The sequence below is a fragment of the Ovis canadensis genome, chromosome 8, assembly GCF_042477335.2.
Source record: "Ovis canadensis isolate MfBH-ARS-UI-01 breed Bighorn chromosome 8, ARS-UI_OviCan_v2, whole genome shotgun sequence".
In the NCBI taxonomy this organism is placed as follows: Eukaryota; Metazoa; Chordata; class Mammalia; order Artiodactyla; family Bovidae; genus Ovis; species Ovis canadensis.
Genome location: NC_091252.1, coordinates 94039521 through 94065190, shown reverse-complemented (window position 1 = coordinate 94065190; position 25670 = coordinate 94039521). Strand labels below are relative to the sequence as shown.

At 44.3% G+C, this 25670-nt stretch overlaps 1 protein-coding gene and 1 pseudogene across 1 annotated transcript in view; one reads left to right on the top strand and one right to left on the bottom strand.

Moving 5' to 3' along the window:
* Window positions 1-24772, bottom strand: part of TULP4 (TUB like protein 4) — a 198080-nt gene extending 173308 nt beyond the window's left edge. Inside the window, exon 1 of the mRNA XM_069598792.1 lies at window positions 24569-24772. The gene's annotated coding sequence lies outside the window, so the exon portion shown is untranslated. The remainder of the gene's footprint in view (window positions 1-24568) is intronic.
* On the top strand, window positions 13310-13652 carry LOC138445133 (large ribosomal subunit protein P1-like; annotated as a pseudogene).
* Window positions 24773-25670: the final 898 nt, after the last annotated feature.

Genomic DNA, 25670 nt, shown 5'->3' with positions numbered 1-25670 from the left:
GAGATGGTTGCATGGCATCACCGACACGATAGACATGTGTTTGAGTAAGCTCCAGGAGTTGGTGATGGACAGGGAAGCCTGGCATGCTGCAGTCCACGGGGTCACAAAGAGTCAGACACAACTGGGTGACTGAACTGAACTGAAGATTAAGTTACAGAAACTACACTGTCACATTTCTTTGTTTTACATTGAAATTGTAACTGGGTGTGCTAACACCTGTAAATGTGGGAAGCAGAAGAGCTTAAGAAGGGGGGACTCTGGTGTCTGAACGCACACTCTATCACTCACTCCTCAGTCGTGACTTTACAGACAGCTTTGTCATTTAACCACTCAGAGTCTCAGCTTCCCCATATGTAAGATCTTGGCAGGAACTCCCTGCCGGCCTTCCTCTTCCCTCTTGACTGTTCTTTCTCTGTCTCCTTTGCTGGTTCTTCCACCTTGGCCAGACCTGGAATGTTTGCATTCACCGTGCTCATTATTAAGTACCTACCTAACAAGTAAGAACTATTAATATCATTATTTTCCAGACTAAGTAAAGTGAAGTGAAGTGAGAGTCACTCAGTCATGTCTGACTCTTTGCAACCCCATGGACTATACAGTCCGTAGAATTCTCTAGGCCAGAATACTGGAGTGGGTAGCCTTTCCCTTCTCCAGGGGATCTTCCCAACCCAGGTATCAAACCCAGGTCTCCCACACTGCAGGCAGATTCTTCACCAGCTGAGCCACAAGGGAAGCCCAAGAATACTGGAGTGGGTAGCCTATCCCTTCTCCAGGGGATCTTCCCAACCCAGGAATCGAACCGGGGTCTCCTGCAATGCAGGCAGATTCTTTACCAACTGAGCTATTTGACTAAGTGAAAGTTCTTAGCTATTAATAAGATCACAGTCATTTCTGGGGACAAAGGAGAGAAATAATGAAAAGAATGTAATGGTGAAAGCTATGGTGACCACTAGCCCACCGATGACCCCCAACACAGAAACTCCTCTTCTGGGTGCCTGAAATACACCCACCATCCTATCATATGACATTCAGCATCTTCCCTGAATTAAACCTAGTGGGTGTAGCTTTGCCCCTCCTGCCCCCGACTGTAACCTCCCAGAGGGCAGCAACTCTTGAGCTAATCTCTTGGAATTCAGCCATCTTACTCCTAAAATCCACTCCTAAGTTTCTCTTCAAAAATCAAAGATTCTAACCTTTTGTTTCTGCAAATACTTTTAAGGTCTCCACTGCTCATTCTTTCAAGGACCTTCCCCTCCAACGCTTGACGCACATGCTTTATTTCACCTCAAGCACAATCCTAGATTCCCAAACGTGGGAATCTTTCCCCACACAGATACATTCTCGGAGCTTTCTAACTTTAAAAAATCCAACTGAAGAGAACTTTTTATTTTATTTTGGGAGGATAGTTACACCTAAATTATAACTTCCTTTCAAAATTTCTAAAGGGCAATACAATTTAAGAAAAACAAAACTCTCTCTCAGCTAAAACACAAAGCATATGTGGGTTAGAGGTTTCTCTTCCCATCCTCCTCATCAAGGCCTCATGACACAACACTGAGGAAGGGGAACCGAACAGCTATCCCCCTGCGGAAGATTAAATACTTTGGTGATTACCACATGATAAGCAACAAGTGAAAACAAAGTAAAATAGGACAGAGACTATCACAAACTGCTTACATTAAATAAACCTATTACAGTCTACGATTATAATAGGCTGGCACATAAACTGAGACAAAAGTGGAAGCAGCCTTGAAAGATGCCACTATTTGGGCACAATGGAAGCTAGGATAAAAACTACCTCTAACTCAGGAGATGTTTTGTCAGGGAAGAATCAAGAATTTCAGGGAGAAATTCTGGGGACAAAGTGGATAAATAATGAAAATAATATAATGGTAAAAACTATGGTGGCCACAGTTTTATTTATAGCTGACGTGTTAATTTTAGCTGCAAGAGTCCAAGGTGAGACATGAAACAAGAAAAGCAGCCAAGGGACACCCACCACCCAAGCCCAAGATACCCATGCGGGGACTTCGCACTGTGAAATTCAGTGAAATCCAGCCCCTGCCCAGAGCTGCTCCCTGTGTCATCAGAGAGGATGGGTGGAACACATGAAAGTCAGTGTTACAAGAGATATGCTATAATGCAGGCCAACAAAGTGCAATGGGGCGGAGCTGAGAGAATCTTGACTGAATGACTGATCCTGGCAACATAAAGTCAGTGTAAGAGCTTAAGGAGATAGCACAACAATGAAGAAAAAAAAGCGAGAGAGAGACCTTAACCATGAGCCAAAGGATGGAGAACTTACTGACAAGAAACATATTGACAAGCAAGTCCAGATGACGACATGGAGGCAAGAGTCCATCAGTAGATAAATGGATAAGCAAAATGTAGTATATACATATGATGAAATGTTACTCAGTCTTAGACACTTAAATTCTGACACATGTTCTAACTTGGATGAGCATTGAGGACACTATGATAGTGACACAAAGCTAGTCCCAAAAAGACAAGTGCTATACAATTCCTTATTTGAGCTATTTAGGTTGGTCAAAGAGAGAGGAAGTGGGATTGTGGTTGACAGGGGCTTCAGGGAGAATACTGTTTAACAGGTATAGAGTTTCAATTTTACAGAAAGAAGAAAGTTATAAAGATGAATGGTGGTCACAGCTGCACAACATTATAAGTGTATTTAATATCCCTGAACTGCAGCTTAAAAATGATTAAGATGGTAAGTATTTATGTGTATTTTTAATAATTATTTTTTAATATCCCAATAACAAACACTTTATAATAATCTAGGACAAAACTAAACCACGGTTCTAGACATAAAGTAGAGACGTTCAGATCTGTATGGCAATTTCAAGGGGGATAAATCAAATTATACTGCCTAGGTAAGGAAAAAGTTTTAATGACTTCTAACAGATTAGAATTAATATATTCAATAGATACAAGTGCTCTATATTGGCCACTTGATATCTAACTTCATAATATGTAGCCTTTTCAAAAATGAGGACTTGTTTCTACACATACACATACTAGAATGGGCTTTAGGAATAAAGAATAAAGGGAACAAATCCTTCAAGGCCACAATGGCAGTCCAGGGCAGCAGCAGTTAGAAGGACAGCTCAGGAGTCAGACGGCCAGGAAGTACAGCCTGGGTCACCCTCCTGAGCTCAGAGACCTGTCTGAGCTTCTGTGACAAAGGACTGCTGGGAAGATTAAATGAACATACACAAAGTACTTTAATTATCCGCTTATCACACAGTTATAGTTGCTCAGTAAATGCTAGACATTGCTGTTGTAATGTTATTTACATTACACCCATTAAGCAATTTAAATACTGGAATAAAGTAAATTATTTTTAAAAATGTAAAAATAATCATTCACTCTGACTTCAATGGGAAAGTCAGGGACAAAGAATCATGAGGCATGGGGAGTAAAACTTATCTCTGAATAAAATGAAAGTCTATCAAAATCTTGGCCAATTCCTGCTGAATGGCCCTAGCATGTTAATAAACCACTGAGCAGAGAAGAGGCAAGGATCAGGAAGTGACCTCTACATCACTAAGAGCCCACTGTGCACCTTCCTCCACATTCAAAGCCTCTTCCTAGTTCATAAATGATTAAACCAAGATTCAAAGAGTTTACGTTAAGCTTATCAAAAAAATCATCAAGCTATTAGTGACAGAGCTATGATTTGATATCTAACTCCAAGGCCTACACTTTCTCCACCAAACTGTGTCGCCAGGATAACAACAGTAATTTCCACTCCATACCAAAGCTGCTTTAGAATAGGAAGGGAAAGCTGTGTAAGGTCAACTCTGGCTGTTCTCAAGGACTCCAGAATGTTTAGAGGAAATAACCAATGACAAAACTCAAATTTAATGTTAACATGACAGAACTATAGGTTAGGAAGAGCTGTGGCAACACTCTGGGCACTCAACATTGGTGCGGCCGTAAGTGACACACACACTCAATACCAAGTTCCCCTTTCCAAAAAGCAACTGGGCAATATGCAGAAAGTGACTAAAATCGACAGTGTTAAAGGGAGTTTGGCTAACATGAAGATTAAGCCAAAGATGTTCACCAACAATGTTATTCAGTATCACTCTACAAATTCCAAGAAGTGCATTATGACAGGGAAAATAAGTCATACAAAAATGGAAAGAGGAAAAATCATCCTTATTTATAAATAATATAATTTTCCATCTGCAAAACAGAGTTGAATGAAATTAGTACTAATAAGAGAATTCAGTAAAATGGGAGAACCAAACACATAAGAATCAATTTAAAGTGATGAATGAATCCATGTGTTTACCTAATCCTTCCCTCCCTCAAAGTTCCTTATAATGATCAAATATGAATGTAACATAAAAAATGTTTTCAGGGATTTCCCTGGTGGCCCATGGGTTAGGACTCTTGAGTTTCCACTGCTGGGGCATAAGTTCAATCCCTGGTCAGGGAACTAAGATCCCACATGCTGTGAGGTGCAGCCAAAATGTTGGGGGGGGGGGAGGGTCAGAAAAAGTGAAATGTGAAAAGGACAGGTCAGCAGCGCTAGTTAGTTGGGGGTGCGCAGCTGCTCCCAGACTGTCTCCCATCTGTGAACGAAGAGGTGATTTGCTCCATTCTTTATCACCTTTACTGACAACACTATAAAGATTAAAAATGACGACGTTTATAAAAATGCTCTGAAGAATGTAATGTGCTTTATAAACTAAAAAGTGGGGTGCCTTGTCAAATTTACGATACTAATTTGATTCTTTCTGGGTTGCCATAAAGCACCGCATGAAATTGGCCTTCTTGTAAATGCTTTTCTGTTTTTACAGTATTACTTCTAACTTGCTGTTCTGAAATCACTGAGTCTCCCCAGTCCTCAGAGCATCCCAGCTCTGCAGTTCTGAGAGAGAAGGATGGCTGCACGTGTTCTATTTCAGACAAGACATGTCAGAGGCATCCCCCATGGTGTGTAGGAGAAAAAGGTCATACAGAATAAAAGGTTTCCCATAACCCACACGCAGCACTCCCAACTTTCATTCAACAGCAGGGCTCCTTTAGCACTGCGTTAGAATACCAGGGGCTTATAAATCTTTTAAAGCAATAATAAATGTCCTTCAGAAGGTAGGACACTCAGTAGAGCAAGGGGCATGTCAGACAGAGCAGCCTTCCAGAGGGTGTGGTCTTCTACTGCAGCACCATTTATGCAGGTGCTCATCATGTCCTTCCCCACAAAGCCAGTAATACTCAAGCTTCCTCACAACCCACGTTTTCTAAGGAGGGGAAAACTGTTTCGAGTTTTCATTTTAAATACACTAATAAGTCAAATGGGTAATAAACCACCTTTGTGACTGATGTGCAAACACAACAGATCCTGCACACTTGAGAAGATGACCAATTCCCAAACCCTCGAACTGCACTATGAACAACTCTCAGGATTATCAGACTGCTCTGTCTTTGTCTTGCAATCACTAGGTGATGCTTTCGAACCTGCTTGGATTATTGCATCAGTTCAGTTCAGCTGCTCAGTCATGTCCAACTCTTTGCGACCCCCTGAACTGCAGCACGCCAGGCCTCCCTGTCCATCACCAACTCCTGGAGTTCACTCAAACTCACGTCCATCGAGTCCGTGATGCCATCCAGCCATCTCATCCTCTGTCATCCCCTTCTCCTCCTGCCCCCAACCCCTCCCAGCATCAGAGACTTTTCCAATGAGTCAACTCTTTGCATGAGGTGGCCAAAGTACTGGAGTTTCAGCTTTAGCATCATTCCCTCCAAAGAACACCCAGGGCTGATCTCCTTCAGAATGGACTGGTTGGATCTCCTGGCAGTCCAAGGGACTCTCAAGAGTCTTCTCCAACACCACAGTTCAAAAGCATCGATTATTGTGTACAGCTTTGCAATTCAAAAGCGTATTCAATCCCAACTTAATTCCAACTCATATAGGGCTCTCAGATTCATACAGGGGATGACCTATATGTGTAACCTAACAACTAAAAGAGGACTGCTGTTGTTCAAAACTTCAGAAATCGGTGGAGTACTTGATGTGCCAATGAACCAGTGACCCCAACAAGACAACGACAGCAAAAAATGAATAATCCACTGGAATACCTTGATCCAGTGAATGTGATATAGGAAGATTCAGTTTCACAAGTTTAAAATTATTGGATTTTAGAAAAAAAAAAAAATCACAAAAGGATCCCTTCTGATATCAGGGGATCAGGGCCTTAACCACTGACTCTCCTTGTATATTAAAAATATAATTTAACTTAAAATATTTAATTTATACTCCGGTTTTCAGGAACATACCTCCCACATTAATTAAACTTCAGCCACAATTTCTCTTGAGTTCAAACAATGCTGACAGAAAAACAGGCTATAATTTATTTCACTAAAAAAGAAATTTAATTTTAAAAAAGGCAACTCTAGAATTTATCAGGTTCATCTCCTCAACTTACTGGAATTTTTTGTTGGTAGAGTAGTAGGGGTGGTAGTATTTTGTTTTGGTTTCATCTGGGGTTTTACTCTTCTGTTTAAAGGCGCATTCACAGCCTGGTTCCATTTTCCGTGACCCCTCATCAGTTCTTCCCAGAAAACACTGCAACAGAGAAACACTCTCTGGTCACGACATGAAGAACAGGGGTGTTGACAGCCATGCTCTGCCACATGGACCGGGGAGTAGAGGACACCGGTCTGTAAACAGAAAGCTCAGAAGCACTGAGGGAAGCTAAGGATGGGGATAGAAAGAAGCAAAAGCTTCCCAGGCCCATCCACAGAGCGTTCCAGTCTCTGGGTTCTGGTCTGTAGCCCAGCTATAGCCCTGCAGAGATTCCAGGAGACAACCTGAAATCCTTCCAATCGCCTTTCATGTGTGACTGAGTTCACTTAGATCTCTCTAACTTGTAACCAAGAGTCCCCTAACCGACAGCAGACTCCATGGTCCTTTCTGTTGACTGTTTTCAAAGAGACAAGATAGAAGCCTGCAGGAGGCAAAGGGAACCCAGCAAGGTCTACAAGTCAGAGGGAGGCAGGCAGCGCCTCAGCACCTGCACGGGTGGCAGTGGCTGAGCAGATGACTGCCTGCTGCCTCATGCATCCTCAGCAAGCCACCTGAGGTCAGCCCCTCCAGTTAACCAACAAGTAATGCCAGGCTCAAAGGGAAGTGAGCTACTCCCTACCCCACACCCCTGCTTCACAAGAGAACACCATCACAAAGCACTGTGCCTTAGAGCAGAGCTTCCCAGCTGCCAGACAGCAAAGCCAACCCAGAGAAAGAGGGGCACAATACCTCTAACCCATCGAGTCAACTCCCATGCAAAAGGGAAGCAAACTCCAGCTTAAAACCAGAGGGACACCCATCAGACAGAGCATACTGATGGTTTTTACCCATACATTTTGTAAACAGAGAAGAAACATCCACTATTTCTTATGTACATCAAAGTACTTGGTGAAAACATGACCCATTGTGACAGTCACACAACTGTGAAAATGGACTGTCACTGAACTGTCCACAATCTGAAGAGCTACAATGGTAAAATACATTGTGCATGTTTTACCACAATTTAAAACCACCACAAAAAAACATGATACATCAAGAGTCACAGAGACAGACTAAATCCCCCACCCTGTAGCAAACACCACATATGGTGTTAACTGCGACAGGCATGTAAATAATGTGTCCCCTTACCATGGGCAACTCAGGACAGAATTGGAGTGACCTGAGAGGTTGTCTGGGTGGGGAGAAGAGAGTTGTGGTCTGGGGGAGGTGGGAGTGGGGACTGCTGAACCCAGGCCGCTTTCTCCTAAAATGAGGAGTGATGAAAACTCACTCCACAGTCTATTTCCCCCACCGCCTAAGACCTGATCAGCACGATCTTACTATTTCTAATTCCTAAGTATTTCAACATAAACTCCTCAGAAGTCACTGCTGGTTTCCTATCAGCCACAAACAGATGGCAACCCAGAAGAGTCCTGTTCCCATTATGCCAACTTGGTGGGAAGCTCACCTGCCACCACCTGAAACACTGATCCCTCCCACCTGCACGCAGAAGGCTCCCAAACACAACTCCAATCCCGCCCAGATGCCCACTGATCAGCATCCTTAAAAGCAGGGGGGGAGTCTCATTACAACTCCACTAATTAATAAACATAAAGAGGGACCACATCGCATCCTAATATGATTACAGGAGACTGCAGCTTTCGTTGCAGTTCCACTCTGCAGTTCAGGCTGGTTCCCGGCCTGATTACACTGGGATGGAATCCAGTTTTCTAATGTATCCATATGTATGAGAATCAGAGCAGATCTTACTCCACCAAACCTGGAGAAAAACCTCTGGAGATGCTAAAAGTTCAATTTCAGACACATTAATACATCCTTAACACTTTATTTACAATGAAACCATCCAGCTTGTTTTTATAACTCCAACACAGGCTTCTTAGCTGCAATTTTTTTTTAACTTAAATGATCAAACACTAAGAGAATGCGAGACTGTTCACGAATTATGCCCAAATTAGAAAACAGGAGAGCTGCCTCTGCATGCAGCATGTGTACACACACACACACACACACACACACACACACACACACACACACGAGCAGGAGGGAGAAAAGGAAAAGTAGATTGTTTACGTCATCAGACCCCAAGCAGAGACGCTCCTCTGTGTTTTGTGGACGCATGTGCTAATCACCAGGGCCTTAACCACTGACTGCTCCTTGCCTGCTCAGCAAATCAAACAGGATTCTTTGGAATGTTAAGCCAAGGTTTTCTTTAGTAGTGGCAGCTTGAATGAACTATAGCTCGCGGTTCTCCTGCCACTCTCCAGTAATGAAACCCTTCAATGGCTCTGCTCCTGCAATAAAGACCAAAACCTTTAAGCATGGGATACAAGTGAAGTGAAGTTGCTTAGTCGTGTCCGACTCTTTGCGACCTCGTGGACTGTAGCCTATCAGGCTCCTCCGTCCATGGCATTTTCCAAGCAAGAGTGCTGGAGTGGATTGCCTTTTCCTTCTCCAGGGGACTTTCCTGACCCAGGAATCAAACCTGGATCCCCCCCATTGCAGGCAGACGCTTTACCATGGGAGCCATCTGGGAAGCCCAGCACAAAATGGATCTCTTTCACCAAGGCCTGTGCCTTTCCTCAAGGAAGCAATCTCTGATCTTCTGACCAGATCAACTCTCTTCACAATTATGAATGAATGAAACACCGTGTCTTTCGGTACAAGTAACAGATACTCTCAACTCAGGCTGCCTTATACAACAGGGAAATTTACTTCACACAGACAAGAGGGAAATTTATTTCGCACGAGAAGTCCACAAGCAGTAGGGGCTGGACTCAGGAACTCTGCTCTCTTCTAGGCTCTGTCCTCTCCCCAGCACCAGCTTCACATTCAGACTGAGGCAACACAGTCTGAACATTCAGACTCCAGGCACCACATTCAGCCAGGACCATGCTCAGAAGAAAAGGACTATCTTTCCTAGCATTGTCATTTTAAGACTGAGACGGTTTCCAGAACCTCCTGGTAGAACAGAACTAGGTCTCATACTTATCCCCACAGCAGTCACCAGCAGTGAGCAGGGCCAGCATGACCAGCTGACACAGACCAGGACAAACCCCTGTACCGGGACAGAGTCATGCAGATGGGGAGGGTATCTGAACAAAGCCCCAGATCCCTTACAAAGGGAAAAAAGGACAGGGGCAGCTAGTTACCAGTCTGAGATATGCCGGTTGTCACCAAGAAGACACCGCCACTGGCCTCGCCCACCTGTGTCTATAACACCAGTGCCAACAGTCTGGAGGGGAGGCCACAGGGCAGAAGAGAAGAGATGCAGGCCTTTCGATCAGCAGGTGCGGACTTGTCTCAAGACTTCTGCCTAACAGTTACAAGGCCATGAGCATTCCCCCAGACCTCAGTTTACTCATAAAATGAAAAATACATGCTTAACCTAATGTGTAGGGTTGCTGTGAAGCCCAGACAAAATGGCTGATGTAAAAAAAAAAAGGCTTTGTAAAAGCAATGACTGTAACTAAAACTCATAGAAAAAGTAACAAGCCACCAAGAAAAATTCTGAGGTGGGGAGGGTGTGGGGAGGCTAACTCTGGCCAAACTGAAGCAGGTATAATCTACTAATGGACATATGCTTTAAAAATTACATTTCTATTGATTTTCTTGTGACGTGGGTGGAGGTTTTCCAACGTGACCTACTGATTTTCTCTAAGAGCTGAGATAGAATAGAACAACTCTACCAAGAATGTCAGGGGTCTGCAGAAAACCAGCTCAGGATACTCTTCTCAGCTTTTTCTTTGATTTCTTCTCCCCAAGCATGCATGGCAATCATATTCTCACTGCTTTCTAAATTGAAAGGCAGGGTGGTGGTGTTTCACAAGTCAGAAAAGGCTGGGAAAATGTGTTTTCAGTCAGAAGAGGGGACTGATTTGAGTGCACCGTAGAAGCCAGAGGTCGCCCACGAGAAAGCTCAGCCCAGCTCACGTGAAGGCGTGTGAGTCGTGATGCCTATAGATAGCAAGTACAGAGGCATCTAAGGCCTCCCTGCTCATGCTATTTTTATCAGGCAGTGTGGGCATGGAGTCACCCAACATGGCTTGTGTTCTACACCTAATTTCCTGTCTGCCCTCCCCACCTCTGACTTCATTCATCTGTCTCCACTCACAGTGGCGTAGAGATGGGCGAGCAAGCCCCAGAGTCTCAAACCCATCTAAAGAGTAAAACATGTGTTCGTCTATGCCAACCACATTTTTTTCTCATTAGATACAACACCATTTGGGCAATAAAGTTAGAAGACCAGCAGTGCCTAGCACCACAATTCTGGAAGATGAAAGAGTGATATTCTGGGCTTACTTTGATGTCGAGGAACTTTCGATTCCTCATGGTGAGGACGCCTTTCTGAGACTTAAAAAAATCAACAACATATGATTTTTCACTCCAGTCCAGGCAAAAGAACAAGGTAACAGTGTGAGAGCAAAGACATTCTAGGGAAGTACCATGCAGGGAAACAGTGTGGACAGTTTCAGAGGTACCTCTATGCCCACATGGCCATACAAATGCAGAAGACACTCCCAAGACACATGCTTCCTAGGAGCAGGTGTGTCTAATAAGACTGACAATCAAGAATATTTTCCCTCGGGCTTCCCTGGTGACTGAGGGGTAGAGAATCCACCTGAAATGTGGGCGACCTGGATTCGGTCCCTGATTCAGGAAGATGCCACATGCTGCAGAGTAACCGAGCCAAGGTACCGCAACCTCGGAGCCCGGGCTCTGGAGCCCATGTGCTGCAGCTACTGCAGCCTGCACACCGCAGCTCCAGAGTAGCCCCCACTCACTACACCCAGAGAAAACCCGCACGCAGCAACGAAGACCCCACACAGCCAAAAATGAATTCTTTAGAAAAAGAATAGTTTCCATCTAAATTATGTGTGTGTGAAAGAATTCTGTAAACCATAAAGCTGCCACATTTCACACAAGTGCAGTGTCTGGAGCTCACCTACTCCATAGAACATATTGCCATGTGTGGTCCTGCCTCTTCAAAACTCTCCCCTCTTAAGCAGCGTGGTACCCTGGGAAGGACATCAGTGAAAACATTGGTGCAACTGCAAAGAAGTCTAGAGCTTAAGTTAATGACAATGCACTTGCACTGATGTTAACTTCTTCGTTTTGGCAAATGTTCTATAGTTCTATAGGATGGTAACATCAGAAGAAGCTGGGTGAAGAGCCTGAGGAACTCTGTACAAAGTATCTTTGTACCTTTTCTGTAAATCCAAGGTTAAAAGCTTATTTTAAAGTTTAAAACACCTGACTGCTTTAATAAAAGAAAGAAAGAAAAGGACTCCACAGGTAAAGACGTTCTAAGCAAATGATCAAAGCAGAAACTATGGAAAAAAGACAGATTTGACTACATAGACAATTTGAACTTTTATACATAATATGTACTATGAACAGAGTTGGAACTGAAATGCAACCAAGAAAGGAAATCATTGATACACAAGAAAAGGGATACATATACAGAACACAGTAAATTTTTTTTAATTAAAAGAAAGAAAAGGCCACATGCCTAAGTGCTCCATCTGCTGCAACTGCTTTCACACAACTCAGATCCGTACGTCCAAACTCGAATCTGGGCTCCTTAAACCACATGTTTTCCCCATTCCACCCACCACCTCTGACCACCCCACCTCCCACATCTGGGGGCTCTGCTGTAGAAAGCAGAACTTCAGTGCAGCCTTCCCCATAAGCAGTGAACTCCGTTTAACTTCTTAGACCACTCCCAACCAAAGTGCCCTTCTAGAATCCACAACTCTTTTCTTCTATGAGCCCAATATGTTAAGGTTACCTACTTGGTGCCCTTAATAGTGAAAATAGGTCCAACCACAATGAGAAGAGGGAATCCTGAGAGAAGACTAAGGTGTGCAAAGACCTCCACAGGTCAAAACCAGATTCAAATTTCAGCACCAGCCAATCAGAAAAAAAGGAATCAGAAAAGCATTCACCACAGGTAGGCAGTCACTTCCCACCGGGAGCCCCATGTACCTGGACTTCTAGAAAGACTCACATATTCAAAGAAAAGCATCTTTTTAAAAATAAAATATTACAACAACTCAGCAGTTTACATTAGAACCTATCTTAGTAATCTTTTGGTGGTTGCTATTTTTGTGCTTTTAAATTTAGAGAACGGGACTAGAGCATTTGAAGAAAGAATATATTTCTTTCAAGATGTCCCCAGGACTCCCCTGGTGGTCCAGTAGTTAAGAATCCACCTGCCAGTGCAGGGGACACAGGTTTGATCCCTGGTCGGGGAAGACCCCACATGCCGCAGGGTTCTAAGCCCATGAGCCACAACTACTTGAGCCCACATGCCCTAGAGCCCATGCTCAGCAACAGGAGAAGCCACTGCAATGAGAGGCCCTCGAACTGCAACGAAGACTGAGGTCAGGCAAAAGTCAATCACTAAGCAAATTCTTTTAAAATGATGTCCTCACATATGCATAGTTTATATTATGTCAGAGTTAGAATCATATTAAGAATTAATTTAAGTCATATTATCGTATCAAAATTAAGCAAAAAGAACACTGAAGTTTCACACATAAAGCAGTATAGAGGTCAAGAAACAAAATACTTTTCTTATAACAGTGTGACCATGATTAAGACCACTAGATAAAAATTCAGGAGCTTCTTTCCACAGCTGCTGCTAAGATGCTCCATCCTTTGGAGGGAGCTCAGGCTGCGTGGGGGTGAAGCCCTCACTTCAGCCGGTGAGCAGCACCTCACCCAGCAGCCCCCTCAATACTCGCCCACACCATGGCCTCCGTCTTGGAGCTTGCCTGCATCTACTAGGCCCTCATCCTGCACAACAAAGAGGTGATGGTCATGGAGGGCAAGATCAATGCCCTCGTTAAAGCAGCTGGTGTAAACACTGGGCCTTCCTGGCCAGGCCTGTTTGCGAAGGCTTTGGCCAGTGTCAACATTGGAGACCTCACTGGCAAGGCGGAGGCTAGTGGGCCTGAACCAGCAGCTGGTGCTCCACCAGAGGGAGGTCCTGCCCCCTCCACCCCTGCTGCCCCGGGTGAGAACAAGCAAGCAGAAGCCCAGAAAAGAATCTGAAGAGTCTGACCATGACATGGGTGCTAGTCTTTTTGACTAAACCTCTTTAGGAACACATATAATAAAAGGCTGAGTTCTTTGCAAAAAAAAAAAAACCATTAGCTAAAAGTCTGCATCCCAGTTGATTATATTCTCCAATATAAGATATAATTATATTATATATTGATATATAACCTTCTGCAGATTTTCTGTTGCCCTACTTACCTAGAATTTCCTATGCTATGAGATGGTTCACTTCTCAAAATAACACTAAGTACTTAAGACAGTGCTTAAGGCGAGGTAGATACAAAGAGAGGAGAAGAATTAAACTCAACCTTAACTTCTGGAAGCTCATTCATGATCTAATCTATGAATGAATCCAAGCCCCTCAGCACGCCTCCTTCCTCAGACATTTCACCTTGGGTCCATGTTACTGCTCATCACCACCAAAGGAGGTTCAACTCAAACCAAATGTGCTAGTCATTTACCATCGAGTAAAAGGACTGATGATAACTGCCCAGAATTATAAGGATGAAATAACTGGCTTAAATTGACCTCCAGTGATTGTTGGTACCATCCGTGACAGTGCTTACCTCCCCTCCACAAAGTTCCAGCTGTCTTGCATACACCAGAGAAACAGCTCTGTTCCCCAAAGCCAAGCATGTGCATCTTTCTGTGTCTCGCAAAAGAGAAAAATTTCACCATCTGAACACAGGAGAAGGACAGCCAAGGAGTCTCCATTTCTATGACCATTAATCAGTGGAGACCACCATCATTTGCAAATCACAGACAGCAAAGAAAAGGAAGGGAATGGGGTATCCCAGACTCTCAGAATTAAGAACAATACACCATTTCTGAACCATGGGACACTCCTGAGGCTTCTCTACTTATTTACAATAAGTTTATAACCTAAATTCATAGAAAGCTGATTCCAAAGCACCTCATAAACATTACTGTTTCTATGCATACTTCAGTAAAGAAAAGCATTTTTAGCCTAGGAGGGACCTACAATGGAGGGTACTTAAGGTTTCTCTATCCCTTTGCTTGCACATCAATACATATAAGATACAAGTCCTATTCACTTTGTGCTTGCATGCTAAGTCACTTCAGTTGTGTCCAACTCATCATGACCCTATGGGCTGTAGCCCACTAGGCTCCTCTGTCCATGAGATTCTCCAAGCAAGAACACTGGAGTGGGCTGCCACTTCCTCCTCCGGGGGATCTTCCCGACCCAGGGAGCGAACCTGCGTCTCTTACATATCCTGCACTGGCTGGCGGATTCTTTACCACTAGCGCCACCTGGGAAGCCCCCTATTTACTATACTGTATTACAAAATTTTTCAAAACAACATTAATGAGTTGATCAAAAACCTAAAGAATTATATTCCATACAGCACTGTGATCACGCAGCTTGTTAATCATCCAGAAAAGGTTCAGTACTGATGAGTTAAAATTAAAGGTTGACATAATTAGATAAAATTGAATTATGGCAATAATTTGTGGACTTCATATATCAGCACTTTGCCCTCCACTTATAACAGAGATCTGGGCTGTCATGGCTGTTTAAGAATGGTCAGGAGGAGGGAGATGCAAAATCAAACACAACCAGGATGCTATGAATTCAAAAAGGTTGGGAACTGATGCTCGAGTAAGCCACAGTGGATAGATTCTGGGCAGCACCCCAATCCGACACAACTTAATTTATTCCCAAATCCCTCAGAATCACCGTTGGGTGAGGAATCAAAGTAATGTGTATGCCACTTACACACTCACTCCATCAAAGTATTAAAAATTATTACTACTGGAATAAGCAAACTGTGAGCTATCTTTTACTAAGAGTTGCTGTGTTTTATTCCAAACATTTCAAATATTTCAGAATTTCATCATTCAGGTATCAGAAAATTCTAAAAAGTTAACCTCCTACACAGGAAGCACAGACTGGGTTGCTCATTTCATGGGCCATGGGTTTCTCATTTCTCATTGCCATCTTTACGGCATGCACAAAAATGAAAAGGATTCAAACTATTGGTAGGCACTGGAAAACGTGACCTGGGTTAAGCCACATTCACCCACCTACCCGTCCCATGATCCACCTCCTTAAACTCCTTTCTTTCAGGTAAGTTAATTCCAGGTATGACTTTTTTTAAGGCATTCTTATATGTGACAGATGTTAATTTTCAGATGTTAAGACGGACACAAATTTTCCGATGTTTTAACATTTACATACGGTAACTAAAATGTCAGCTGAAATGTCAGCTCTGGGTGTGCAGGCTTTTCATCCACAGCATTAGCCTAACTTCTTATCATGCATGTTCTGATATTCTATCCGCTGGAGCTGAATTTGCCCATCCAGCTAAGAGGCTGTCTGAAGCTTAAGAAACTAATTTATGGGTGAAGATGAGCCTGTATATTCTTAGCATAAGGTACCATCACTACTGATCAACTTTTCAGGAATATTAAAACAATTCCAGTACTAACCAGCATGTCCTCATGGAGAGGACCTCATGGAGGGCCTCATGGAGGGCCTCTGACAACACTATTTTGTCACGGCTATCACTGACAGTGCCATGTGTTTCCCCAGGACAGTATCATATACTCTCAAAAGCCAAAGATGAAGGAAAGCTAAGTATGGGGACAACAACACAGTACTCAGAGTATGTTCCACATAAGACCCTTGATTTCTCTTGACAGAGGCTAAAAATTAACACACTCACATCATGTGTAACTGCCTCAGAAGTCTAAACTAATCTTCCCTTTATTGTTTGCAAGAAACTGGTCAAAGAAACATTCAATTTGGATGAAAAAATTCTGAACCCAGTAACATTTGTCTATATCTAAGTAGAATTTGAAAACACTGAGCAACACTTTTAGAAGGCAGATACCAAAGAGCCTGTAGAATTGAGTGTCCCAACTAGTAAAAAGCTTGGGATCAACAGCTGAGACTTAAATGGAAAGGCTGAGGCTGTCATAAAAATTATTTCTGAAAAAGGCCAACTTCTTAGTCTTAATCAGACATGAACAGATCTCATACAACCAAAACTTTAACCCAGGACCTCTACCATGCCCATTCCAAACAGGGAGGAAATGTCCAAGTATTAAGACTACCAAAAGAGAAATAGCATAAATAACTGTAACAACATAATAACTTCTATTATGCATTTCCAAATCTTTTCATATCCATTAAGGTCTAAATTAAGTCTTTAATTTTTAAAAAGTGAGAACTTGTGAATCTTAAACTGTAGTGTGTGTACAGTTTTATCTTTCTCAAAGCTCTTTCCATGTTGACTGTAACTGTGCTTTTGATTAAAAATAGTAACAGTAAGAAAGATGTTCAAGTAAGGCTATATTATCTGCACAGACCTCTGCACACCTACAAAATAATTTTCTACACTCTACAACCTACTATTCCATTACTATTGGAGGTTTTCAATAAACACTACTTTTCCATTCTATTCTAAAAATACTCTTTCTCTGAAAGGTGGGTATCCTTGTCACCACACAAATGCAAAGACTTCTATTTCTGCTTGCTGACATCAGAGAAATATACCTGATCTTGAATTAACCACATTTAAAGGGAAAACAGCATAAATTTTTTAAATCCAATAATCCAAAATTTTAATTTTGACCTATTATTTTCTATGAAAGATAGAAATCAAATAGAGTTGATCCACTTGTTATGACAAAAACAAAAGCTAAAAGGAAAAGAACGACCAAGTTTATCAGAGTTTGTAGTCTTTTATGCAGACGTAGTAATTAATTCAATGTTTCTGATCAAACAATGTGTTTAATTTTACCTGAATGTGTGGTGGTGGTTTAGTTACTAAGTCGTGTCAGACTCTTGTAGCCCCATGGACTGTAGCCTGCTAGGCTCCTCTGTCCATAGGATTTCTCCCAGGCAAGAATAATGGAGAGAGCTGCCATTTCCTTTTGTAGGGGATCGAACCTGAGTCTCTTGTGTCTCCTGCATTGGCAGGCAGGTTCTTTACCACTAGTGACACCTGGGAAGCTCCACTTGAATGTGAAGCAGGTGTCTATCTCCTTGTCTTCCTGGAATCATCCCTTTCTTTAATAAAAAAGCATCCCAACTTATCTTTGATTCAGTTAAGTCTCTCAGTCCTGTCCGATTCTTTGCAACCCCATGGAATGTGGCATGCCAGACTTCCCTGTCCATCACCAACTCCTTGATTTTGCCCAGACTCATGTCCATCCAGTCGGTGATGCCATCCAACCATCTCATCCTCTGGCGTCCCCTTCTCCTCCTACCTCCAATTTTTCCCAGCATCAGGTCTTTACCAATGACTCAGTTCTTCGCATCAGGCAGCCAAAATATTGGAGTTTCAGCTTCAGCATCAGTCCTTCCAATGAATATTCAGGACTTTTTTCCTTTAGGATTGACTGGTTTGATCTCCCTGCAGTCCAAGGGACTCTCAAAAGACTTCTCCAACACCACAGTGCAAAAGCATCAATTCTTTGGCGCTCAGCTTTCTTCACAGTTCAACTCTCGCATCCATACATGACTACTGGAAAAACCACAGCTTTATCTATACAGACCTTTGTGGGCAAAGTGATGTCTCTGCTTTTTAATACGCTGTCTAGGTTTGTCATAGCTTTCCTTCCCGGGAGCAAACATCTTTCAATTTCATGGCTGCAGTCACCATCTGCAGTGATTTTGGAGCCCAAGAAAATAAAGTCTGTCACTGCTTCCATTGTTTCTCCATCTATTTGCAATGAAATGATGGGACCAGATGCCATGATCTTAGTTTTTTGAATGTTGAGTTTTAAACCAGCTTTTTCACTCTCCTCTTTCACTTTCATCAAGAAGCTTTCCTACCTTGTTGATTCCTGGACTCTAAAAACAAGTTCCATCTTTGTGATGCTGTCAACTTCGAGCAACTGACAAACTACCTAACAAGGACGATCATATTCTCTCTCCAAGAAAATGAAATCTTATGACACGAGAATGAAATCAGTGGGTGCTATCTTCTAGACCATGGCACCTGAAACAGATTGCTCACTAAGCAGTCCCTGGAGCCTAAATTCTTGTAGGTATGATTCTTGGCCTCCAAAGCCTAGCTGTCCAGCATTTTCTATGCCTACAGTTCTGTAACCTCCCTTTTTCACTCAATTATTTATAATGGGCATCTTTCCAGACTGGTTAATACAGACTTATATCATTATTTTCAATGCATGCAAAGTACTCTAATCAGTTCTTTACTCAGATTACTTACGAAATAACTGCACACAGTAAATAGTTCTTACTATATACATATCTTTGTTAACTTTTCCTATTATTTTTCAGGATAAATTCCCAAATATAGAATTGCTGAGTTAAATGCGAATTTTATGTTCTGATACATAACAGTTACTATTGTGGACTTCCCCTGTGGCTCAGATGGTAAAGACTGCCTACAATGCAGGGGACCCAGGTTCGATCCCTGGGTCAGGAAGATCCCCTGGGGAAGTGCATGGCTACCCATTCTAGTATTCCTGCCTGGAGAATTCCATGGACAGAAGAGCCTGGCGGGCTGCAGTCCATGGGATCACAAAGAGTAGGATATGACTGAGTGACTAACACTCTACACTCTAAGTAGCTATTTAGAATGAGTGCATCTGTTTATAAATCTACATATAAATCTGACCAAGAGTACACACTTCCTTCATCTTCACCAGCACTGAGAATTACTATCATCTTTACTCTCATTCCAAACTGGGAAATGCCCAAATATTAAGACTACCTACCAAGAGGAGGCAAACCAGAAGTAATCATAATAATATAATACCTTATATTAAGCTTTACCAATTGTTTCACGTCCATTAAGGTCTAAATTGAGTCTAAATTATATTGCCGACACAATCATTGAAAAATGGTGTCTTAGTTGGCTCAGATTGCCATTAAAAAATACCACAGGTCTGAGGTGGCTTAAACAACAGAAACTTATTTCTCACAATTCTGGAGGCTGAAAACTCTAAGATGAAGATGCCAAGGTAAATTTCATTTGAGACTCCTCTTGGCTTCTAAGTGGCTGCCATCTGGCTATAGGCTCAAATGACCCCTTTTTTGCACATGGTGGGGGTGGGGAAGGAAGTGTTGCAGAAAGGGTTAGTGAGCTCTCTGGGTGTCTGTCTCTTCTTATAAGGGTACTAATCCCATCATGAGGGCTCCATCCTAACCCTAATTACCTCCCAAAGGCCCCATCTCCAAATACCAGCACACTGGGGGACAGGATTTCAACATAAGAATTTGAGGGAGAAACATTTGGTTTATTACAAATGGTATCTATTTTTGCTTTTTTTTTTTTTTTTTGGCTGCAGTGTGTGGAATATGGGATCTCAGTTCCCCAACCAGAGATCGAGCCTGTGCCCCCTGTATTGGGAGTGCCAGGAAAGTCCCTTATTTTTGCTTTTAATTTCTTTAATTACTAGTAAAATTGAACATTTTAATATATTTATTGGTCACTTACTTTCCCTTCCCTTGGAACAGGAAGAGTACAGGATAAGCCTGGAACATTTCGTCACACCAGAAAGCAAGAAAGCTACTACAAACCACTGGAGGTGTGTCGTAAGGACTCGGAGCCAAACTGAATATGTCTATCTGACTAGAGATACGGCAATTTGAGTATCAAAAGGACAGTAATTGAAATGAACTCAAACACATCATATACGTTAAAACAGAGAAGTTCCTAAAGATCTTTAGCAAAAAAAGAACAGAACCCTCCTCCATCCCCACTGGAGAATGTCAGGGAACCAACACATGATTTTAAAAAGCGGTATGCTAAGGCGCTTCAGTCATGCCCAACTCTTTGGGACCTCATGGACTGTAGCCTGCCAGGCTCCTCTGTCCATGGGATTCTCCAGGCAAGAATACTTCAGTGGGTTGTCATGCCCTCCTCTAGAGAAACTTCTCAACCCAGGGATGGAACCCAGGTCTCTTATGTCTTCTGCGTTGGCAGGCAGGTTCTTTACCACTAACGCCACCTGGGAAGCCCTAGAAAGTGGTAAATAAAGGGAAATAAATCTTCCTATACTTCCCTGGTGGCTCAGAGGTTAAAGCGTCTGCCTCTAATGCGGGAGACCTGGGTTCGATCCCTGGGTCAGGAAGATCCTCTGGAGAAGGAAATGGCAACCCACTCCAGTACTCTTGTCTGGAGAATTCCATGGATGGAGGAGCCTGGTGGGCTACAGTCCACGGGGTCCTAAAGAGTTGGACACGACTTGAGCGATTTCACTAACTAACTATACAATCTATAGGGCTTCCCTCATGGCTCAGTCAGTTCGATTCCTAGGTCAGGAAGACCAGGGTTCAATTCCTAGGTCAGGAAGATCCTTTGGGGAAGGAAATGGCAACCCACTCCAGTATTCTTGCAAGGAGAATACTATGGACAGAGGAGCCTGGTGGGCTACAGTCCACAGGGTCTCAAGAGTCGGACATGACTTAGCAACTAAACCACCACCACCATACAACCTATACCTCAGGACAAGTCCTTCATGTTCTTCCATATACATCATCACTATATTAGGTGGGAAACAAAAACATCATCTTCATCAGCTGCAAATTTCAGAAAGATACACCATATGTCACTATACACGTGGAAGGGAAATTACAGGACCCACCAAGGATATAATGTACATCTTAGCTTTATCCCCCACTGTTCCTATATTTTTAAAGGTATTGAGCACTAGAAAAACAACTAATCTGATTTTGTTTTCATTAAACAAAGGTATCTATAATTTTCAGTGAGAGCTCTTGGATCATCATGAAAGCACCTTGGTTGCTAACGTTCAGTGTTAAAATTTAGAATGTTTATAAACAAAATGTAATACACACACACACACACACACATACACACACAATGCAATATTATTCAGCCTTAAAAAGGAAGTAGTGGATGAACCCTGAGAACATGTAAAGTGAAATAAGCCAGTCACAAAGGGACAATTACTGGATGATCCCAATTATATGAAGGACCTAAAGTAGTCAAACACTTAGAGAAAGAAAGTACAAGGGTGGTGGTCAGGAGTAGGGGGAGGAGGAGGACAGACTATGATGGGAAGTTAATGGATACAAGTTTCAGTTCAGGAAGATGAGTAAGTTCTGGAGATGCTGGTGGTGATGGCTGCACAACAAGGTGAATGTACTTAATGTCACTGATCTTAAATTTTAAAATGCTTAACATAGTAAATTTTACATTATGCATATTTCATCACAAAAAACTTAGAATGTTTAATATGTTTAAAAGTTTAGTTGACTAAATTAACTTTATCCCAGCCAGATTAAAAGACATTTGATGTTTGAATTACATAATCCCTGCAGTCTCACTAAGGGCAAATGTACAATTTGGCGAAAGCTTTTGGTAATACTGATAATACTTCCCAGGGTCCTAACTAGGAACCAATGAAATAACTAAATCAAGACATTTCATAGCAGAAGTTTTACTGAGTTTTTTAAAGCATGTGATAAACCACATGCACAGCTGGGTCAATCTATCTTCAGTCTTTCTCCATCTACAGAAGAGAACAGGAAGGAGTCTATAACTGATATTGTAAATGCAGTGAAACAGATGAAGAACAATGTCCAAGCCTAGCCCTGTGCACGGTAGGCACTCGAAAAACTTTTTAGAAATCCAGATATTCAGTGAACCTTCAGCAAGATCAAAAGACCACCTGAGCTTCTCATTCAGTCCTCAAGACCACCACAGCAAGAGCGTTGAAATGCATCCTGAAAGAAGGCTTCTGTGTTGTCACTGTTCTTTCCTTACTGGGGAATCTCAGCATTAATGTTGGATGGTTCAGTGTAAAACAGGTTTCATGAACCATGTATCCTTTCATGGATTAAAAAAAAAACAAAACCTTTTTTCCAGAGTTTTGGTGGTGTTGCTCATCAAGTCATCTCTGACTCTTTGCCACCACATGGACTGCAGCACGCCAGGCTCCCCTGCCCTTCACTATCTCCTGGAGTTTGCTCAGGTCCACTGAGTCAGTGATGCTATCTAGCCATCTCATCCAATGCCACCCCCTTATCCTTTTGCTTTCAATCTTTCCCGGCATTGGGGTCTTTTCCAATGAGTCAGTTCTTGGAATCAGGTGGCCAAAGTATGGAGTTGTGGTGGGTAAAACATAAATAATCAAACTGCCACTCGCACAGCTCCATATGAAAACTAGGAAGTTCAATATGATACATCTTTTCTAAATGAAGTCAGTTCTAAAATAAATAGTAGTAAATTCATTACTATTTCTCAGTCACAGGAAGTAACTGGCTCTCTACTCTTCTCCCAGGTATAAAGCTCCCCTGTGTTTTAAAAAAAAAATCCCCCTATATATCTGCCTATATCCGTAACTCAGAATTACATACTTCTAACTCTAGAGGTCAACACTTCCCCCAGCACATGGAAACACTGCTACTTTCACAGCCCTTACTAAAATAGAGCACTTAAAATTCTCCAAGGAAATTCACATCCTCCGGCCACTCTCACACAAATTAAGTACTATGCTATAATTCAGGAACTAAACACTAGATTTTGCTATACAGATTTATTCATATACTTACATGCACAACAGCAAACTATCAAGAAATAAGAAGGGATGGCTGAGATCCCCTCAACACAAGCAGTGGCTATCACTGTACCGTGTTCAGATCAGCTTCCAAACCACCCGGCCAGATCGGCAGTCCAGGAGGCCGCCTCTTGTTTGCAGCAGCTAGGTGCCAAGGTGCCCTGTCTCTTCACATCAATCCCAACTCCAAACCCCAGCAAACCGAGCTCCCTGGCTCCAGAGGTGAGCATCCTCCAGGGCCCTGCCTGCAAGAACTCAACTCCAAGGAATGGATACCTGAGACACAACGCTAAGGGACCCCCAGGTGAATTTTCACATTCTGCAAAACCTCAATAACAAATTATTTTCCCTGCTTTTTTTTTTTTTTAAAGAACCTGCCCAACTAGGTATCCTTAAGGTGCTGCTGCACTACTGCAAAATACAAAGAGGAGAGCCCTCAAGGGGGAGAAACCCATGGCTGAGCTCCCTGTAAGGGGAGTTGACTGTCCACAAGAAGTGTTTCAAGACTTTCTGATCACCACGGCCCTTTAGCAGGTAAGTCACATCCGCCCCCGACAGGGCTGTGTCACCCTAATTTCCTTCCACAAGGCGAGAAGAACCTCACCTTTCCAACCTTGAAGAGGTATGACGAGGAAAAGTAAGACACCTCTCCCTACTAATGGTCCAGACGGGTCAAACTTCAGAGGCGGCATCCTGCACTTTGTTTTTAGCGCAGGCAAGAGGGGAAGAAGGGTTGGCGTTCGGAGCGGAATCCCCGTGATTTGCCAGAGGAAACGGCACCGACCAGACAGCACACGCGCCAGCCTTTCCATGCAGCTGCCACGACAGGTGACCGGGCCGCTTTGCAGACTCCCCCGCTCGCTCGGGGGGCTCCACGGAGGTGGGGGGCGGGGGTGAAAGGTGGGCAAGAGGCCGGGAGGGAAATCCACTCGGTTCAGGCTCCGGGGAGGAAGAGGGGCAGCACCGTGTCCCCGGGGGAAACCGTTTTAAGGGGTTTTCTGTCTCCACAATTAAGAGGGGGAAAAATGGCTCCAAGCCAAACGCCTCCTGATTTACACACACACACACACCACACACACTCACGCGCGCGCGCACCCAGCTCCTCTATCGCCCCATTTTTCTGAGACAACTGAAACAAAGGCTCAAACCGCTAAACGGCAGCCAGCGCCGCCCGGAGCCCGGGTGTCGGCCACCGTCTTCTCACCGCGCCCTCCGGAGAGCCCACGGCGGGGGCCCGCCCGCCGCGCCCCGGCCCTCCCGCCCGAGGCGCCCCGGGAGAGGGGCCAGGCCGGGGGCCCCGAGCGCCCGCCCCGGCTCCCGAGGGCGCTCCGGCCGGCGCTCGGGGCCCGCCGCCGCCTCCTCCTCCTCTCGAGGGCGGCAGCGCCCGGGGCCGGGACGGCGGTGACAACAGCCCGGCGCCCGCCTCACCTCCAGGCGCCGGTGGCGGCGGCCCCGCGCTCCTCCGCGCCTCTCCGCCTCCAGCAGCCCCGCGCCGCCGCCGCCGCCGCCGCCGCCGCCAGCCGCCTCCCCTCAGCGTCTCCGCCGAGTCTCCGCCTCCCTCAGCAGCCGTTGCCGCCGTTGCCGCCGCCGCCGCCGCTGGGCCCGGCTCCGCGCCACGTGACCGCGCCACGTGACCCGGGCGGCTGGCAGGCGCCGCCCCCCGGCCGGCCTCGCGCCCTCGCGCGCCCCCCTCGCGCCCCTCACCGCCGGGGACCCGCGTCCCGACCGTTGACGCCCGCCGGCTCCGGGCCGAGGGGCGCCGCCGGCCTCGCCGGCCTGGCCTCGCGCTCTTCGGCCGCCTACCGCCAACGCGCGGAGCCCCCGTCTCCGCAGACTCGCCGGCCCCCGCCCCTCACACTCACGGGCGCTCCCTCAGCTCACACACGCACCCCCGAACAGCCCACCGGCCCGCACACTCAAGCCCCACGCACGTGTCACACGCGCAGATCCCGCAGCCCGCGTCCCTCCGGCAGCCGTCACACCGCCTGGGCAGCAGTGAAAACAGCGGGGACCTAGTCCAGTCTGAACCGCGCTCCCTTGAGGGAATCCTTCCTAAGCCGGGAACCGAATAGGTTCGGGTGCCGTCTCAACTTCATTTGAGCCGGACGTGGATGTCACACTCGGTCTGGAGTTGAAAGTCTCTAGAAAGTGCACGTTGCTTCTTGCAGGGAGCCACCGTCTGCCTCCGTGAAAACAGTCACTGAAGTGCCTTTGATGGTGATGATTTCGGAGACATTGTATCTCTTTTTTTCAGTGAGTCTTATGGGGAAAAGACGATAGCTTCATTTTAACTCGCACAGAGAAAAACCATCCAGAGCCTTTCCCCCCCCTCTTAAATTGATGTCCTGCTAGGAACAGAAACTTGATACACCTGTCCTTCATTTTCCATCACGTACCCAGAAATAGCGTTGATGGTTGGGTGACTGTTCACGTATGTGTAGCTTAAAAAAAAAAAAAAAAGACGAGAGTGGCATCTTTTCTTTCTTTATTTGAAGCTTGCTTGCGTGCATAGTCTGCTCAGTCGTGTCTG